General features: G+C 39.1%; 1 pseudogene; it reads left to right on the top strand.

The window, feature by feature from the left end:
• The first annotated feature begins 1,305 nt into the window (after window positions 1–1,305).
• Window positions 1,306–13,874, top strand: LOC124856314 (annotated as a pseudogene).
• Window positions 13,875–16,256: the final 2,382 nt, after the last annotated feature.

Genomic DNA, 16,256 nt, shown 5'->3' with positions numbered 1-16,256 from the left:
TTGCTACAGGTGAGTTAAAAACGTTTTCCCATTCTGGAGGGCAAGTCTGTGAATGCTGTAGGTCCTAGAACTGGTGTCATGTTATTTCAGAACAGCCTAAAAACATGTTATCTATGTTCTGAACATACGGATCCAGACCGACCTGTCATGCATGTTCGTTGACGGGACATGAAAGCAAACTCAGTCTTCCTTACAGCAAGATTTGTCTTCAGCCTGCCGACACTTTGACAGCTTCAAATTCAAAACTTTTAACAATACCACTAAACTATAAAGTCCAACAGAGCTGATGAAAGTGACGCCTAGATTTTTCAGAGGAAACCAAACATGGGGTTATAGACAACTATTTGAACAGATTATACAGATTAGGAACAGTAGTTTAGTACTCATTAAGATAATTAGAAAAATAGAATTGGCAAACATTATTTCGAGAGAATCTATTCCATTAGGATGATAAGGAAGCTTTCCAACGTGATAGCCTTGGACCTCATCACGGAAGGTAAATCATCAAAATATCCGTGAATACATTAAAAAAGCTGGTGAGCATTTATGAAAATGGTTCTATTGCCAATAATGATATAATTTTGGCATGCCATTTTAAAGAAAATATAGATTAAAAACTTTTTTTTCCAACAATGATACTCCTTTTACATTGTTTTATTATATCTTATAGATGTCTCTTATTTAAATTTTTTAATGGCCTAGTCAAAGCCCATTCATAAATTTGACAGAGAAATTGTTGCAAGACCTGAAGATGAAAGTTCACAGATTGTCTGCATCTAGTCTAACAAATCTTGAGCTGTTGTACATGTAACAATGACAATTTAGATGTGCAACACCCCAACAGAGTGCTGATCTAATTGCAACAATGTGTGGTCCTACACAGTGTTGACTCTGGGCTGAATGCAAAGTAATGTCACACTTTTCAGATTTTATTTGTGAAGAAATTCTAAATCCATGTATCCTTTTCCTTCTACAGTTATGCACAACTGTGCAGTGTTTCATGACAAATCCCCAAAAATATGTTTAAAGTTTTGGTAATCCGAAAATTGGAAAAGGTTGCAGAGGTGCAGGCACAGCACTTGAAGTGCAAAAATGGGTGAGAAAAAAATTAACGCAGTGTCTTTAAAATTATTAGCTGAGTGCTAAACATAGAGTGAGAGAGGTTGCACAACAAAAATGTTCTTCAGTGTAGAGAGAAAAAAACTTTCACAGAGGCTTTTATGCATGTAAGAATTCCCTGTAAACACCTCTTTTGTCTTCAACAGAAGCATCATTTTCATACCAGGTGTCAAATACAGAATGACAGCATTTCACTGGAAACTGATAACGATCAGTGAAAGCAGAGACATTTTGTCACTTTACAGAAAGAAGATAACAAAAAGTAAATATTTCTAAAATAAAAAGTTTTGTTTTCTTTGAATACTGATTTTATAATTTCTGTCCATTTGTGATTAGCTGGTGTATAGTGGCACCCAAGAGTATTTAGCACAGTTTAACATGAGTGTGATCAGGTTCTCACCAAATGGCTAAAGAATGTAATTTATGTATGCATTTGTCTAGCACAGGACAATGTTCATAAACAGATATCATACTGTACCTCGTTTGCCAATGATTCAATAAGATACCAGATATCAGCCTTGCTAAATCTTTTGCTGAAACTTTATTTAACGGTGACCATCTTGGATTTAGAGGTCAGCATGGTGGGAATCCTTAAATTTAGTTTTATGGATTACAAATACGTTTTAACAATCTAAAGGGAAATGTGGTACAGTTTGTTTTTAGAATGATGGTAACTATGGGTATTTTTATGAAGGCGGGTTATTGTTTTACTCTAAATAGTTTTTGACCTAAGGACTAGGATGAAGTCTTCTTTGCACTTACATTGATTTAACATCTGTCAATGGTGGGCGAGGAACCAAATATTAATAAGTACTTGAAAGTACCCAATTTAAATATTACATAAATTAACTCTCTAATTAAGGTGCTGATTAAAATAAAAGTGAATGTAATTTTTAAAAAACCTATCATATATATGCCAAAAATAGGTTATGCTTTTTTGTGACAGTTAAAAGACATTGATCTGCATTTTGAAAAGTCTATTCAGAGACAGCTATTTTACACCAACTTATCTTCTTATTATGCAGTGATAAATGTGTTAGTAGTTACCTAAGACAAGTGAAGCCTGCAGAGCTTTAGATGTTGTTGTGGGTTGTTTTGTGACCTGGTTGAATCGTTTATATGCTCTTGGAGTAAATTTGGTTGACCGGTCTTTCTTGGTGAGGTTCACCACTGCTCAGCAAGTTGTGGATTATGGCTCTCACTTTAATTCACTGGCATCCCAAGGTTTAGAAATGGCTTGGTAACCCTTTCCATACTGGTAGATACATTTATCAGTGACTGTTTTTCTACTGTTTTTGAATTACTTTAGATGAAGCCTGGGTTTGGCTTGTGAAATTGAGCTCAGCTTTCTAAGAAAATGCATTTATTCACAGTTATTTATAATATAATATGGAGGACAATTACTGTCTCCCAGAGGTCCAGGTTGGTTTGGATAGCCTTTTTTGCGTTAATGAAGGAAATCATTATTTGAAAACTACTTTTTTGTGTTTACTTACTTATCATTATCCAAAATTATAATTTATTTGATGATCTAATAATTTTAATGTGACAGAAAAGCAAAAAAATGGAGGAAGTCTGTAAGGAGCCAAACAGTTTTTTTCACAGGAAGCATTACAGTCTGCCTTGTGTTAGACCAGTCCAACTTGATGTACTGCTCTTGCCCAAGGCACTTGGGTCTACAACCCCCAACCTCCTCCTCTGGTCATGGGCTAGGTTTGGACTTTTTGAAGTCTATGACCAGCACTTAGACCAAGCAGTTGGCCATATGCATTTGGGTTCATTCCTCACAAGGTTTAAGCAGCTAGATGGTATACAAAACCCTTAAAATCCAGAAGAAGAATCCTGACTTTGCCACTTACCTACATACAAATGGTTTTGATGGAGTAGGTCACGGATGGTTTCCCACAACAAACTGTTAGTCATCCTGAGCATATCATTAGTGCAGCAGTGGAAAGGAAATCTAAGAGAAACTGGCTAATTATCATGATCTTACTAGTACACTGTGAGTGTACAACGTCCATTGTTGTTTGTGTTTACGTTGGGTGCATGGTTGTGTGTTTTTATGTGTACACATGAGGTTGGAGATGTGTGATTGTGACTGTGTGCGCCTGTTTTTTGTGTCAGGTTGGGTCTTGGACTACTCCCTCTCCTGGATCAGTTTAGGCCCCCAATCAAATGTGCAGCCTATTTCCTCTCCGCCACACTACCTGCCGGTGGTTGGTTTCTCCGCCCGCTGGTGTACTTGTGGTTCTAGGTGTCTGGGGGTGGGTGCTTTGGTGTGTGCTGGCTCACTCCCGGTGGCTGCTTGCCAGGGCCTGGACCCCTGGGCTCCGTCGGGCCTCTGCTCGGGGAGTGATATGTCTCTGGGTCCATGGCTGGATCGGCTCAGGCCTAGACCGCTGCCGGCTGGGCCTGTGGGCTCGTTGCTGCAGCTCCCTGGGGCTTCTGCACTGTGGCTGCTGGGTGGATCCTCTGGGATTCTCCCCTGCTCTTCTCTGGGGAGGTTGTGGTAGTCCCGGCGGTGGTTCTCCTGGGGTTTCTGTGCTCTGGGGGGCCTTTGGATGTCTGTGGTTCAGATCTCCTCCGTATCTGTCTCGGGTCCAGGGGGTCAGATCTGTGGCTCCTCACACTCTCTATGGCATATTTTTATGGAGAAACCTTGTATACACAAGCGGGCTCACACTCAGACCCACTGGTGTTCAGATTCAGGTGTTAACAGATACACAAATATTCTATATTGACCCGCATTAACCACTAAATACATCTTGTATTGATAAGTGCTGTGCACTTTTTGGTAAAAAAGTTGTTAATATGAACGTTTCTGCAGGTGTTGAAGCAAGCAAGGTGTTATCTTGTATTCTCTTCATCCTTCTTTCTTTCCTCCATTCTTTTCTCCTTCTCGATCCTTTTCCTTTCTGTCCCACCTCTCTCTCTTTTGTGCTTCTTAATTTTTTCCTTTTCATTTCTTTCTCCCTGTCTGTGACAATTGAAATAATCCCTAAGCAGTTTCTAATAAAGTTTATTTTATAAATATCAAGCAGAGCTTTAAAGCATTAGCTGGAATGCTCCACTTGTGAAAGTAAATCTGTTGGGCTTTTTCTTGGCACTCAGACAACAATTGTGAGCGCTACTCTGCCGGACAGGGCATGGTAAAAAAAAAAAAAAAAAAATGCTTGTCTGGAAAAAGTCTCCACATTGGACTGATTTATATGTGACACACTGAGCAACCGCTCATGAGGACGAGCACCATCACTGCCACTCTCTGCACAGCACCTACAAGTGTATTCACCTTCTTCGTCCCTAGTCTGGTTTAGTTGCCTTATTTACCACCTCCTTTTCTTTTTTCTTCACAGTCTGCCTTGTGTTAGACCAGTCCAACTTGATGTACTGCTCTTGCCCAAGGCACTTGGGTCTACAACCCCCAACCTCCTCCTCTGGTCATGGGCTAGGTTTGGACTTTTTGAAGTCTATGACCAGCACTTAGACCAAGCAGTTGGCCATATGCATTTGGGTTCATTCCTCACAAGGTTTAAGCAGCTAGATGGTATACAAAACCCTTAAAATCCAGAAGAAGAATCCTGACTTTGCCACTTACCTACATACAAATGGTTTTGATGGAGTAGGTCACGGATGGTTTCCCACAACAAACTGTTAGTCATCCTGAGCATATCATTAGTGCAGCAGTGGAAAGGAAATCTAAGAGAAACTGGCTAATTATCATGATCTTACTAGTACACTGTGAGTGTGTGGATCTTTAGTTTTATCAATGAAGACGATTGTCGTTTAATTAAAAACAATAAAAGAATTGCATTCAATCCCAGAGACAAAATAATTTCTCCAAATATATGCCCACACCAGAATGATTTTCTAGTGTTTTTTCATGGCAGTTATAAGAAGAGCTGATCCATTCTGAACAGTCTCTCAACAATGCAGAAAACAGAAAATTTATTTTGGTTTAAAAACCATTGAGAAATTCAAAGTGAGAACATTTCACTGGAACCAAATTACACACTGATGAGAACCTGATTTATAGTTGTGTCAATGATAATGATCAATGAAAGCAAAGCACGTATATTGTCAATATAAATTATTTCATTGAAGACTGAAGAAAAACAGAGGTCAGAACCAGTAACTACTGTTTAAACATATCTTTTACGTCACATATTGTATAGGATGTGGGTTTGTGCTTTTGCTTCCAACAACATGCAGCACTGTTTTGTGTCATGTGCAATTGGCCTAATCAGCCCATTTTATTCTAAAACATTTAAATTGACGCGCTTTATATCAGTTCAATGTTCATTATTCATTTGACCATCCTCTGAATCAGGTTTTGTACCGTAGTGGTCCCTAAGGCCGCTTGAGTTATCGTTCTTTTCTTTCCACGGCTGAGAGGACATATGTCAAATTCTTTAAAGTAGGAGAAAAGGGTTAAATTATGGTCTCGGATAAATATAAATAATGATTTTCTTCTTTACATGGTTTTAGTGTCAAATTTACAAAATTGGAAAATTTGAAGTTATCAAAATGGATTAACTGTAAATAGTTTTCCAGTTTAGAGCACCAGGATGCAGATTTTAAGTGTGATGCGAAAAGGGAAGAAATGTGGGACAAAATCTAAACATCTAGTCTCCTGACAGCTCATTAAGATGTAAATTAAGGGCAACCCAAGCTAGAGCAACCTTGTAGACATTTCCTTTTTTCAGAAAACCGGAACACTTTGCCTATTTCACTTAGATAATGCACACCCATTTTAACATAAATCAGTTCTTAATATATTTGCTTTATAATGAGTACAAATTACAATTTTATTATTCCTGTAAATGAATGTTTTCTCATAGCATCAAGTTAAAAATAAATAGCTCATTAAATATTTAAAAACATGTCACAAGAACAAAAAAGTGGACAAAATCTGAAAACAAATTAAAACAGGAAACAATGTCAGAATGGAGATTAGGATTTTTTGTTTCTCTGTTTTTTTCCCCAGTGTTTTCCATCCTCAACTTTTGCTGTTCCCAGGTTATTAAAAGACTTTTGTTGTCAGTGAAATTACGTGTTTACATTTTTATTTCAGCTTTTAAGGAAGTGGACCTCCACTGTAAGACCAACTTTGACCACCACACTAGTGAAATCTCAGTGAATCAGCTGATTGTGAGATGAGGCCAACCGTTCAACATAACCCTTAAAATGGCGAAACCTTTCAACTCTGACTTTGATCAATTCACCATGAAAGCTGTGACAGGTTGGTGTCTTTTTAAATGGTTTGTTTTAAATGGTTTTTGACAGTTTTCTGTCTGAAATGCGTAAGCTGGTTGGTCCTTTAGGAAATATTTGGCACATAAATTAATAAATGAATAATAATGAAAATGGTCTAAGCACACAGAGTGTTGCTACCTTTTCTTTTTTGCAGGAAAGTATCCATCTGAGGAGCAAGGGACCATGTCATGTTTTGGTGTTCCAGACAGAGTGGAACATTTATCTTCTGCTAAGGCAGTATGGAAGGCAGAGCTTCAGAAAAATGGTCATCCTGAAACAAGAGGTTTGGCTCTTATAATAACCCCCCCTGCTGATGCTCCCAAAGGGGAGTACAAGTTGTCTGCAAGGCTTGGGGCTGAAGAAAAGGAGATAGAAGCACTTTTGGTGCTTTTTAACCCATGGTGTTCTGGTGGGTTTTCTGTCACTCTCTATATCCAACACTTTTTATGAATAGCTGAAATGATAGCTTATTTTCTTGTAGGCAGGGTTAAATGGGGTTCTTATGCATAGGTAGTATTCTACTTGTGGTGAACAGCATTCAACATTGTTAACAATTTAGTTTTAGAATGTTTTAAATGCTGTCTACTGCAGATAAGATACTGACTGCATATAAGAACCGCACACAACTCCACTACAACAAAATCTTAATATTATCAATATGTTGCGATTGTTTAATGTTTTATGATTGCTCTATCTATATATTTTTCTTTTTTTTCTTTGTGAAGATGACTGGGTGTTTATGCCCAATGAGGCAGAGAGAATGTAATGAACCAATGTAGAGTGATCTACAGGGGAGCTGTTTCAGGCATCTCTGTACTCTCCTGGGACTTTGGACAGGTACAAAAACACCAAACACACACCAAAAATATAAACATAATCAAGGCTTGATGCATACTAGTTTCAGTTTCCATTCAGTTTGAAGAGGACATGGTGCAAATATGTATGAAGATACTTGACCTCAACTTCAAACACAAGCAGGACCCAGCAGAGGATGTCTCTGCTCGCTGTAATCCTATCTATGTCAGCCATGTGATTAACAATATGGTAGGTAATGCTTTTTATGTTTCATATAAAATTTTATAGGAATTAAGATTACATTCACAAATCCATGTTGTGCACCACAATGACAAACTTTTGAGCAATAAACAGATTTTGCAAAATATTGGTGAAAGTGGGATTTTCAGGGGAATTACTGTTAGGCATCATATCATTATCTTAAATTTCCTTTGTTATCAATGCCCAAGCACTGGTTGTTGCTCTATTAGAAGCAGACAACAAATGTAATTATGTTATATTGCTTATGAGGTCCTCATCACACTGGACCAACAGCACTATGATAATACAGCTCACACTGTCAAAGTGAATTCTAGACATAATATTTAGGAGCATGTGTGAGCAGCAGCTCATAACGTGAATCATTATACTGTATTTCACAATAGCCTCAGTGTGATCATCTCCCACTGATCAACGAAAAGCTTACAGATTTTGCATTTGGTATGCACGATTCCTTCTAAGATAATTATATTTTTGAGAAATAACAGGAATGAAACATTTTAGATTTAATGCAACACCTTGTGTGTTTTTAAATTTAGAGTGATGTTTACTAAATAATAATAAAAGAGTCACCTATAAACTTCAAATTTGGTTCTGAGCATCATACTCATTTTACCAGAATCAAAATACATAAATGAGCCTTTTCTTTTTTTTGCAGTTATTTGTAAAATGAGAAGTTTTCTTTTTGCTCTTTTCTTTCAGATTAACAGTGACACCACCTATGGTGTCCTAAAGGAAACTGGTCCAGTGATTATAAATATGGTTTCCCACCAACTCACTGGAATGGCAGCTATGCCATCCTTAAACAGTGGTACTCCTCCTTCTACAAAACAGTGAAGTATGGACAGTGCTGGGTGTTTGCTGGCGTTTTGTGTTCAGGTAGCCCCGCAAACAAACAAGCAAACAAACAAACAAACAAACAAACAAGCAAACAAACAAACAAACAAACAAACAAACAAGCAAACAAACAAACAAACAAACAAACAAACAAACAAAGAAAGAAAGAAAGAAAGAAAGAAAGAAAGAAACATTCACATTGTTCCTCTCTACACTTAACCCCATCTTCTAACTACAGTAGAAGAAACTGTGTCCATTAACCATCAGACATATACATTTCTGAAGTAACGTGTAAATCAGATCTGTCATTTGCCTCGTGGCAAATTTTTTTCTGTTTTGCATTTGTTGGATTCTGAAATCTGCGTGAAGTTCGAATATTCTCCCTGTACATGCGTGGGTTTCTTCAGGTACTCCCCCTTTCCAGCAGTCACGATACATGCAAGTAGTGTATTACACAAAACCAACTCAGAGATATATTTCAGTCTCATTCTTCTATTTTTGAGGAAATCTCTGGAGCTACATTATCTAACAAGATTTAGAGCGAGAGGATAGAGATGTTCCAGTTCAGCAGAACACTGATGCATTCTTCAGTGCCTCTCTTGGGCACATTAAGTGCTTACCAGTGTCCATGTTGGGTTGCGTTTAAAGGAACTTTCACGTCTGGGTAGAGGGATGGATGAGGCGACCAGATCTGGCAGGTGATGATAGATATGATGGCTGGCAGGCTCTGGATGCAACTCCACAGGAAGAGTGAAGGTATGGAACCTTTTCCTAAAATTTGTATTTCTCATTCAAAGTTAGATATTTATATCTTTGAACCATTTTATTCTGAAAGTAAACCTAAAACAAATCCATCTTTTCGTAACTAATAGTCCTGTGAACTTATTTTAAAAAAATACATTTTATGCAAAATCAGAAGCCAGTGTAGATTTTTTTATTGTTCAGAAGATTACGCATGCACCATAAAATGAAAACACTCAAATTTCAATATTACCTTTACATTTTGCCTCATAAATCAGAATTAAAATTAGAACTGTAACTGGGATGTAAAATTGTCATTTGTCCTGTAGGTATGTTTTGCTGTGGTCCAGCCCCGGTTAAAGCCATACTGAACGGGGACACTGACTTGAAATATGATGTACCGTTTGTCTTCGCTGAGGTCAAGGCTGACCGAGATACCTGGCTGGTCAGTTGGCAGATCATCTACGTTATCAGAACATTTGGAGATTAAAAATAGAAGCATAAAATGACTGAATTTATAAAGCTGTCTTTTTCCTTTAATTAAATATAAAAGTGTTTCTACAAGATACGTTTAGACAAATCTGCTGGGAACACCTGGCGGAATCTCCTGTGAGGCGGAGCTTCAACTCCCACCTCCAGGAGAGCTTCAAATACGTCCCGGGGGAGGTGGGAGACATTGAGTCCGAGTGGGCCATGTTCCGCACCTCCATGGCCAAGGCAGCTTACCGGAGCTGTGGTCGCAAAGTTGTTGGTGCCTGTCGCAGTGGCAACCTCGAACCCGCTGGTGGACACCGGCAGTGAGTAATGCTGTCAGGCTGAAGAAGGAGTCCTATAGGGTCTTTTTGGCCTGTGGGACTCCGGTAGAAGCTGATGGGGACCGGCAGTCCAAGCAGCATGCGGCTCGGGTGGTTGATGAGGTAAAAACTTGTGGGGGGTACTCCTGGGGTACCAGGCCCTTTGATACGGGCTGTTAGGTCGGTGTATGACCGGTGTTAGGGCTTGGTCTGCAGTACCGGCAGTAAGTCGGACTCGTTTCTGGTGAGAGTTGGACTCTGCCAAGGACGCAGCCAAGGTGTTGAGGGGGATCCGTTTTGGTGGCTGTAGGATTGCGTCTCTGCTTTTTGCGGATGATGTGGTCCTATTGGCTTCATCAGCTCATGATCTACAGCTCTCACTGGAGCAGTTTGCAGCCGAGTGTGAAGCAGCCAGGATGAGATTCAGTGCCTCCAAGTCCGAAGCCATGGTCTTGAGCCGGAAAAGGGTAGAGTGCCTTCTCTGGGTCGGGGGGGGGATGTCCTGCCTCAAGTGGAGGAGTTCAAATATCTTGGGGTCTTGTTCACGAATGAGGGAAAAATGGAGCGGGAGATTGATAGACGGATTGGTGCTGCATCAGCAGTGATGCGGGCACTGTACCCATCTGTCTTGGTGAAGAGAGAGTTGAGTCAAAAAGCGAAGCTCTCGATTTACCGGTCAGTCTACGTTTCTACCCTCATCTGTGGTCATGAGCTTTGGGTCATGACCAAAAGAATGAGATCCCGGATACAAGCAACCGAAATGAGTGTCCTCCGCAGGGTTTCTGGGCTTTCCCTTAGAGATAGGGTGAGAAGCTCAGTCATCTGGGAAGGACTCGGAGTAGAGCCGCTGCTTCTACACGTTGAGAGGAACCAGTTGAGGTGGCTTGGGCATCTGGTTAGGATGCCTCCGGGACTACTCCCTGGTGAGGTGTTCTGGGCACGTCCCACTGGGAGGAGGCCGAGAGGAAGACCCAGGACACGCTGGAGGGACTATGTTTCTCGGCTGGATTGGGAATGCCTTGGGATTCCCCGGACAAGCTGGCCCAAGTGGCTGGAGAGAGGGAAGTCTGGGTCTCTTTGCTTAGGCTGCTTCTCCCGCAACCCGACCCTGGATAAACGGAAGACAATGGATGGATGGATGGATTTAGACAAACACACTGATGATCAGAACAGAGAGAGGCTGGAGTTCACTGTCTGTCCAATAACATTCAACATTCATGGGCAAAGCTAGAATCAAACTGCTGACCTTCCTGCAGGCATTGGTTTTACATGCATGCTTGCACGTCCTTTCAGATCAACGAAGATGGATCCAAGGTAAAGATCGAATACCTACCTACCTACCTACCTACCTACCTACCTACCTACCTAGATGAGTAAACATTATACTTTATTCAAAGACATTGATCCATCTTGCTTCCGCCTCTCTGCCTGCTCAGACGCTTTTCTCCTAAGCTCCCTGCTTGCTTGCATTCTTTTACTCCTAACTTTTTATCTCTTAGCCAAAATTATGGAAATATTGGACTAAAACAACTTCTTACCAGCGACTCCCAAGGATTATTATTATTATTTTTTTTATTTTTCTAAAGGACTTTGATGTTTTATAATCGAACTCAAAAGCAGGACAAGTTCACGCCAGCTTATCAGCACAAAATGCCTCACTTCACCACAGAGGACTTCAACAAACGTTTACAGAAATTGGCTGTTTTGGAGATGAAAATCCACTGACTAGAAGTGAATGTGGAGGTGAATATGGGGTACAACGATGATTCAACTCTGCCTGTGATCCCAAACAGTGACAGCCAGCTCAACGACTCAGCCGGCAATCAGAACACTGAGAATAAACCTACCGGCAGACCCCCCTGGTATGTTTTAGGGGCATGCCCAAAAAATCAAGGTGGGCGACTCACCGGAAGATCTCAGCAATTAAATAAATTAGAATGGCCAGAATTACAGAGAAATGCCCCTGTTTCCCCAGGGAAAAGGAGACTTCGACAGCGAGCTGCTGTCACAACAACTGATAGGAGTGAGACAGCTGGAAATAATGGAATTCCCCTCCAAAACACATTTTCCCCACTACAGAACGAAAACCAGGAAAACTATCCATCTTCTGAGAACAATAAAAGGTTTGAGAACAACCTTCATTCTAAACAGTCTTCTCCTAAACTGAAACCCTAAGTTGCTTTAAATCAAGATTAAAAACTTATTTGTTTAGAGTGGCCTTTCATTGTGCCATCTAGGCATGATTAGTTGCGTTTTCAGTCCAATTGTTCTTTCATTTTGTCTATCATTCTATTCTCTTTATTTTATTTTATGTTTTTTAAAATTCCCTCTGTTGTTTGATTTTATCATTTGATTTGTTTTTCTGTGTCTGTATCTGTGTTTATTTTCTTTGTGATTGTATTGTGAAATGGGTTGTTTCCAGGTAGGAAATGGAATTAGCTAGGGACAAATTTCAATGTGAGGGACAGAAATGGGATTATACATTGGCAAATGGGTGAACTAACTTGCTGACCCTGAGAAGTAAAACCCAAAGTGAACAAGAAATAAATTTTTTCATCGGTCTTCTTAATTTGAATTTACAGTCCTAGTATTTTGATTATCTCAGATCATCTTACCTGGGCTGTGGCAAGTCAGAAGAAAGATAGCATTTGTCTTGGAAATGTTGGAAACATAATCTGTGGGTCCTTCCTCTAATTATGTTGAAATGCAGGAGTCCACACCAGTGAATGGTCATGATGTAAACCTGAAACTGGTGCTGAGCAGTGACAGCAGCAAGGCCATGATGCTGTCCTTTAACATCAGTGTCCAGGCCATGATGTACACTGGCACACCAGCAGGAAACATCCAGAATCAGGTTATCAAGAAAGAACTGCTCCCTGGGAAAGGTAATTCTTCCTCTAAGGATTTTTTTTCTTCTTGTGGAAGTGTTGTGGCTATCAAGTGTTTCAAAATGACTTTAAATCGGAGTTTCTTTTATTGTGTCCTTCAGATCTGACCATCCCAATCCAGGTCCCGTACTAAACCTACAATAAACACATGGTAGATTGTCACAACATGAATATTTCAGCCATGATCACTGACCAGCAGAATAAATATATACCTGGCAACTGACCACGTTGTGCTGAAAGACCCCCCGATCACTGTCAATGTAAGATGCTTTTTAAACTCACCTCTCACCTAAAACTTTCCAAATTTTTGAGACCATTTATCAAGAAGTCTCTCCGCTTCCTTCTCATTAAAAAAATGTGCTTTTCTGCGGGTTTTACCCAAAGAAAATCCGTAAAAAGATGTCTTTCTGAAAAATGTCTTCTTTGTTCAGGTTTTTGATGAAGCTAGAGTGAACCACAAAATGACAGTGGAAGTGGCTTTTGTGAATCCAGTCAGCGAAATACTGAGAGACTGCAGTTTGACTCCATCTGGAACGGGCTTGCTTCATTGGGAGGAATTAACCAAGTATGTGTCCTGATTTAAGTGCAAGACGAATGTTGAAAAGTGTACATACTTTGGTGCAGGTTCTCAGCTTTAAGGACATAACAGTCCTTTACAAAGTTAAAACCCTGACTTGCAACATGTTTTGTGTTGCCTACAGACTTCCAGATCTGATGCCAAACAACAGGGTGTGTGTCAAACTGATCAATGTTCCCCACAAGAGTGGAGAAAGGACTCTCCTGGTCAGCTTTGACCGGGCCTCTTTCAAACACATCAAGACCAGCTGCATTGTTAATGTCAAACCTTAAACCTCTTCTCATCTACTTTTCCTTCGAATATGTTTAATGCAAATATTGATGCATTTATGTCTACCGAAAACTTTTTTTTTAGGCTGAGAGATCATTGAAAGCAGGGGATATTGTTAAATGGCAGTATGGATAAAGCATTGTTTTCTGGTTGTTTCTTTGCTTTTAACTTTAAAACTGGGATTTCTATGGGGAACGTCACAAACCTGATGTTACGGCTTGCGAGATATAGGACCCCAGAATGCAGACGAGCAGGCAGCGTGATGGTAAGTGAAAAAGGTTTAATAACAAAAACTCACTTACAACAAGAGGCAGGAACAAAACAACAAACGGGCAGGCAAGACAGGCATGGCATGATCAAAAAACAAGACATGATATGAGAAATGTTTCCCCGATGTGTGACTGAACAGGTGTGTATTTATGGAGGGTGAACCAGGTGAAGCAAGACAGATTAACTAGGTGCAGGTGAACCGAATAAACTTAATTGACAGGAGAGAACAAACGTGACTGGAGCAAAACAGGAATTCAAGAACACAAACTAATAGAAGCAGAACTAGAAAAACATGAAACAAAAGCATAACCAGATCCAAAAACCAAACTTGACAAAACATGAACAAGACTAAAACATGACCAGAAAAATAAACAGAAACATGATTCAAAACTTGAACTGTGAAACAGGCCAACAAAACCCAAAAACACCCACAAATCATAACACCTGATATAAAGAGTCCCTCCACAGGTCAAGCCATATGTCCCCACAAGGACTAGGAGTTTAATTTTAAACATGACTTTCTGTTGTATTTGTGCTAGAGTGCACAATGCCTCTGTATGAGCTTTTCTTAAACTGGCAAGTATTTAGTGTCAATAAAACTATAAAAATAATTTTGAAAATCATGACCATGAAACCAGGCCCTGCTCCAACTTTTGTACATTTCCAAACTTATTCTTAAACCAGTCGGTATTTTGCATGACTTAAAGGGCTAAAAGTGTGCACAAAACTGGCCTTTTTGCTATTTAAAGTCTAGGAAATGAACTGCGCCTATACATCACCTTTTCTAGTGTTTATACACTACAAAATACAAGTTTAAAGCCTATTATTTGAATTACAAGTAAATATCTAAGCAGCAAACCAGCACAAATCATGGTCAGCTACACACTTGGTTGTGTCTTGTCTTTATTTTGTGACTTAGGCCTGTTTCTTTTAGTTACAAAGAGAAGTCACCTAACAACTTTCGGGAATAAAGCTAACAAACATCACAAAACAGTTTCTACTCTCTAAAGGTATGACAACTTTTAATTATTACAACTAATTATGAAGAATTAAAAAGTATTTTCAGTCCACTCTAAGCTTTTACCAGAAAGCTGGTAGAAGACAAGCTAAATTAATTTCTGTGGCCTTTACGAAATCAAGTTCATAGTAAAAAGGTTGATGTTTCAAGGATACTTTTTGCCAATGCAAGCTTTGCCTTTTTAAGTAGCCTTTACTGTCTAAACCATTGAATTGTGCTTTGGTCATGGTGGTAAGGGTTTTGTTAGTCTTTGCGTTTTCAGTCAAGTTGTGTTTTAGTTTTGTCAGATTTTTGTGTAGCTTAAGTTTTGCATTATATTCTCAACCATTTCCTTGCTTGGCATTGTTCCCTGCCCATCACATCTGCTGGCTACCTCCATTAGTTCCACTAATGGAAAATATTTCAGATTATTGGAAACTTTACAAGATGAACTTCATTGAAAAATTAATTTATGGAGCAATCCCATCTCACCAATAGAGGGAAATGGAAAGTACATTCATGCACACCTAAGAAATGAATTCTGATATGGAATGTAAGATAGATGAGTTTATACATCTTTACCAGGGTGACAGTAAGTCTGGATGGGGCTGTATTTGTTTGATTATTTTTTTCACCTCAACTGGATGTTACACCTGATTTTGTTTTCGGAATAAAACTGTTTAATTATTTTCTGTTCTGCTTCAGAACATGTAGTGACACTACTGGTGCATCAGTGTAATAAAAAAAAAAAAGTTCAGACTCAGAAGCAGAGCAACTCTCGAAACAGATGTCTCACTTATGTCTCACTTGGCATGCTTTCAGGAAATTTGTAATGAGGTTGTGACATGCAATTCTCTTGGGAAAGTAAAATGTGGTTGGGTGTAACAAGGGTTTTGAAATCCACTTGAGCATCACTGTTTGCTGTTGTGTGCCTGTTAGAGCGAATTCAACAGTTTCTTCATTGTAGGAGGGAAGGTTCTACAGAGGGAAGACAATAAATCTTACGTAACAATTATGATTATTGATTAATTAATATTTATCAAGAATTATAATTTAAAATCATAATTTGAAAAAAATTAATTTCTTAACCAAAAATCATTACTTACGAATCGAAATCAGAGATGACCTATGGTGTTGTGATTATGGCTCAAGGTCTTTGATAATTACAATTTGTAAATTCTCAGTAATAATTGATAACTATTACTAGATGTCACTGTTTAATCAACCGCTTCACCGAAGGTGGGGGAACTTTGACCTTATTTTGACTGACAAATCACTCTTGCTCAAACTAAACACAAACGCTTTCTCTTTATCTACGTGAATATTGATTAAATCAACAGCCCTAATACACCTCGCTATTCTGATTCAATAATCTTCACCTAATCAAGCATGCAAAAGTTATACACAAAAGGGGTAAACTAACTAACTAAACAAGATAAAACAACATTGAATGTGTA

The sequence above is a fragment of the Girardinichthys multiradiatus genome, chromosome 20 (genome assembly GCF_021462225.1).
Source record: "Girardinichthys multiradiatus isolate DD_20200921_A chromosome 20, DD_fGirMul_XY1, whole genome shotgun sequence".
NCBI classification, from domain to species: domain Eukaryota; kingdom Metazoa; phylum Chordata; class Actinopteri; order Cyprinodontiformes; family Goodeidae; genus Girardinichthys; species Girardinichthys multiradiatus.
This window is presented reverse-complemented; position numbering and strand designations above follow the sequence as displayed.